The sequence below is a fragment of the Phragmites australis genome, chromosome 17 (assembly GCF_958298935.1).
Source record: "Phragmites australis chromosome 17, lpPhrAust1.1, whole genome shotgun sequence".
Classification (NCBI taxonomy): Eukaryota; Viridiplantae; Streptophyta; class Magnoliopsida; order Poales; family Poaceae; genus Phragmites; species Phragmites australis.
In genome coordinates, this window is record NC_084937.1 from 5150025 (window position 1) to 5155122 (window position 5098).

Here is a 5098-nt window from a genome sequence, read left to right on the forward strand (position 1 = left end):
TTGCTTTTAATGGACCAGGAAGTTCTGTGAACAATCTCAAAGCTAAGCTCCAAAAGTGTGAAAACACTTCATCCTTGCTCACAAGAAAGAAGACCCAAGAGTAGCGAGAGAAATCATCAACAATGACAAGAACATACCACTTCCCACCCGCCGAACAAACCCGAGAAGGACCAACAATATCCATATGGAGAAGTTCTCCCTGTCGTTCAGTCATCACCAGATTGACTGGTGGGTGAGGAGTGGCAACCATGTTGCCATGCTGACAAGGAGCACACACAAGGTTCTTCTCAAACTTGAGCTTGGGCAATCCTCGGATCAAGCCTAGGGCACTTAAATGAGTAAGAAAATCAAAGCTCATATGCCCTAGTCTCCTATGCCACATCCAAAGCTCAGAAGAAGGTTGAGCAAGTAAACACCGAGAAGAACTAGAAGACTCAAAAAAATCAGCTCCAAAAACTCTCCAAACTCGAGAAATCTTGCAAATCAAAGCGCCAGAAGAATCAAGAACTCGAGAAGTATTACGTTTGAAATGCACTTCCAAGTCCTCATCTAGCAACTGAGATACAGAGAGAAGATTGTATCCCAGATGCTCCACCAAAGCCACATCTTTGAGAGTGAAACTCTCATTCACCCTTATCATACCTTTGGCTTTCACCCTTCCTTTCCGATCATCCCCAAATGTGATATACTCGTGTCGCTTCACGAGGGTGAGGCTAGAGAACCATGATGAATCTCCGGTCATGTGGCACGAACAACCGGAGTCAATGAGCCACTTGTTTTCCAGGCCTCCGTCTACCACCTACATATGAGAAGAATAGAAGGTGGATGGCTCAGTACTGGGGTTAGTCAAAAACCTCCTAGGAATCCAGTACTGGGTCATCCGCCCTGAAGCAGAAACAGTAGGTAACTCAACACCAACATGCTTGGGGTGAGTACCACGATGAGGAAAACGTGGTCCGTCAAAGCACTGGGACTCAAAGCCTCTTACACATGGACCAAAACCATATGAGTCATGGTAAAATCCACGCCGGGCACCACCTTTAAGAAAAGACTGAAAAGTACTAGGGACTCGTGAGTGGAAGCGAGGAAAAGACTCATGTACACCATCAGAGGGACGATACATGTCCCGGGTGCTCCATTCCCACTCACGCTGCTCATCTCTCCTACAGCGAAAGCAAAACCCAAGCAAGTGACCATCTCTCTGGCAGTAGGTGCAGTGGTAGCGTCTCTTGGGAACTTGATTATCGGTCACTCGGGGCTCTCTTACAGGCTCTCTCATCTTAGGTTGTGGAGCTCTCTTGGGTTGTGGTGCGGGCTTCTTCTTTGTGGGTTATGGAATTGGTTTCTTGATGGGTTGTGTTGTGGTATTGATTTTGGACTTCTCAGCATCTAGGGTAGTAGGTGTGGTGAACATAGTCTTACTCTCCCCATTGTAAGCCACTCTCTCAAAACCCAACCCAAGAGCTAAACCTGCCTTGTCAGCACACATCTTGGTCTTGGCCAAGATCAAATTCATTTTCCCTTTGTCCTCTGAACACTTCTCCACCAGAGGAAGGAGATACTCATTCTCAGTCAGAAGCTTTTGAACTTGCCCTCTAACCCAGCTGAGTTTGTCCTGAAAGATGGTGCAGGTGGAACAATTTAGCTGCACATCCTTAGAACTCCCAGCACTCTCCAATCTAGACTCTAGCTCCTTCAAGCGTTTGTCTTTCAGATCAACATCCTTTGCAAGTAAAGGGCAATTTATACAAGCACCTAAGAGAGTAGACCTAGACTCCTCCTCAAGGAGCTTCTTCTCGGCACTCTCAAGCCGACTGGCGACTTGAGCATGCACATTACGAAGCTTAGCAAGTTCAGGTATGACAATCAGGCAACTCTCACACTCCTCAACATCGGGCCTAGACCTAAGTAATGCAAGTTCAGCAGAGGTAGACTCATACTTAGACCTAAGATCCTTCAACTCACGCATAGCTTTCTTAAGTAACCTATCCTGGCTAGCGAGAGCATCATTCAAGGTATCTACTTGGATGGAAAGCTGATCGTAGGAAGGTAATACCTCAGAGGGATCCATCTCTGGGTCGCTATCGTCATTGTGGCCGTCCGCCATGAAGCAGAGGCCAGTGAAGTCCTTGGCCTTCTTCTTGTTCTTTGCTTGCGGTTCATCCTCCTCTGAGCTATCCTCCTCCCTAGAAAAAGTATCGATGTCACTGAGAGCCGCCACGAACGCCCTAGAAGCCGCCTTGGCCGCCTTCTTGGCCATCTTGTCGTGGTTCTTCTTTAAGAAGGGCTTCTTGTTCTTCTTCTTGTGCTTGTTGTAGTCGTGGTCGCTGTCCTCCCTCTTCTTGAGCTTGGGGCAGTCCGCCTTGAAGTGGGTAGTGTCACCACACTCAAAGCAAGCACGAGAACCACCCCTCCTCCGGTCTTGGTGGTTGTTGTTGAAGCGGGTGAACTTCTTCACAATCAGCGCAAGGTCCTCATCATCCAGCGCGTCCACCTGCTCCTCTGTAACAGAAACCAAGGAAGACAAAGCAAATCCACTCGATGAAGTGTTAGCATAAGAAAAGCCAGCTGCAGACTGATTGCCACCACTAGATCCAGAAACCAATACCATGTTCTGAGATAGGGGGTTTTCGAGACCGATTCGAGCCGCCTTGGCTATCTCGGTGGACTTGAGCTTGCTGAAGAGCTCATCACAAGTCAACGTGTTGTAATTTGGAGACTCTTCAATGCTCGAGATCTTCACTTCCCATATGCTACGGTCAAGAGCATAGAGAAGCTTGATCGCTCTCTCTTGGTCAGAATAGGGTAAAACACCAGTTGATCGAAGATTGCTAACAATCCCATCAAAGCAAACAAATATCGCATCCAAAGACTCTCTGGGGCCTTGCACAAATATTTGGTATTCTTGTTTGTATGTGCTTTAGCGTCTGGTCTTAATCTAATTAGTGCCTTCATGAAAGACACTCAGAGTAGACCAAATCTCCCGGACTGTACGGAGGTGCTGAACCCTGTCAAACTCATTCCGACTCAGGCTTGTGAACAAAATATTTCTGGCCTTATTGTTGGCCTCATACTGTTCAATCTAAACCTGAGTCGTGCGAGTAGCAGGGATCTCATAGTTGAAATCAACTATTTCCCATATTGCACTTCCTTGTCTTAGAAGATAAGCCTCCATGCGCACCTTCCAGTACGAAAAATCACGGCCATCAAACAGGGGAATCTTCCCACTTCTCTCCATGTCGCCTATGGATCACAAAGCCGGTTAAGATCAATAAGTGATCAAACCGGCTCTGATACCAATTGTAGGAACGAGAATGGCGACTAGAGGGGGGGTGAATAGGCGCCTCAACAAATTTCTTTTGAAATAGATGGCCTTTTCCTATTTCTCATCCAATGCACCTCAAACGCTCAAGCGGAAGCAAAAGAATTAGAGAGAAAAAGCAAGAAGACTACTTCCATGGCAACATGACTCCACAGATGGAATATGAACCATTCCATGTGTCTTTGTGCACAAAAACTCGCAACTTCCAAAGAAACTAGATAAGATGGATACAGGACAAGGTTATCCTCCAAGATGATAGTCTAGTGGCAAGGGGACTCAAAACCCGCTCAAATACATGAGTATGTGAGTGTTTAAGCCACTAGCATCAAGAAAAATAACCCTGCAAAGGTGAAAAACGGCAGCTCAAGAAAAAGATCTACGGGCAAGGAACCTCTCCAAGTTGATGATCTAGAGGCAAGGGTACTCAAGACCCATGAGCATACACTCGTATGTGAGTTTTTATGCCTCTAGCAACAAGAAGAATAATCTCACAAGGTGCTCAAATTTCAGCCCAAAAACCAAAACGAAAATCAAAACCAAAAACCGAAAAACTTGCGAACTTGCAAGGGAACCAATAGAGGGAAACTAGAAGGAGGGGAATTCAAGCATATGCAAAAACATAACTAAATTACTTAAAGAGGTAAGCCCTATTTTAGATGGATTACAAAGATTTATCTCTCAAAACTTTCACATATTACATAGGCTAAGCACTCATCCTTCTCTCCTTTAAAAACCTAGCTCTAAGGCTCTCAAATGAGTGGCACAAGGGGGCTCAAGTGGCTAATTCGAAGCTCTCTCTAGCCCTACCCCTCTATTTATAGGCCTAGGAAACTTGGCACTTAAGTTTTCTAGCTTTTCTCCAAAATACCTCTCTCTTGTAGTACACTTCTACCTACCACCGAGGGTATTTTGGTCAATTTTCTTCTTCATTCATCGGACGCCCGTGGCGCCTTCATGACTTAGCTTCGCCTCGACGCAAACTTCGCGATGGTGCCACGTACTCCTCCAGTCCTCCCACGGTTTTGAGGCCAAACCGCGAAACCTCCTGCACGCTTCTCAAAGCATGACTCACCGCCTTGCTTACACCTTAAGCAAGCGCTTCGATGTCCACATGTATATTCTGTCATGTAATCCTGATCACCGGCAAGTCTCTCCCGCTCCCGATCCCTCGGGCCGCCTTGTCACTTGCACTGACATCCCCTTTGCTTGACTTTGTCAACACGCCGTCTCCATCCACCTTCAATGTTTTGCTTGACCTCCACGTGTTCAGCTAGGATCACCCTTGACTCCGCCCATCCTCCTTGATCGTCTGGCACCAAGCACTCCGCTTGGCCCCGATCATCCCGCCGTCGACCGCCAAGTTGCATCCATCACCTGCATACCATGAGACAAGCAAACACATATCTCCAACTCCAATTCCAATTAGTCCATAATCATTATGCTCAAATGAAATCTCAAATCAATTCAAATCACATCAAAGCTCATGTAAAACTGAAGATCATCAAACCAAATAAATGACAATATCAATCACTCGTCACAAGAAAACCAAGGCACATTTCAACTTGGTTTCTCAATCTCATTACTGATAACGTCCTACTGGCATATGAATTCACACATTTTCTGAATGGTAAGAGAAAAGGAAAGGAAGGAGTGGCAGCCATTAAGGTTGACATGAGCAAAGCCTATGACAAAATTGAGTGGGGGTTCTTGAGAAATATGACGGATAAGATGAGGGGATTTGAAGAAAGATGGATCCAGCTCATAATGAAGTGCGTG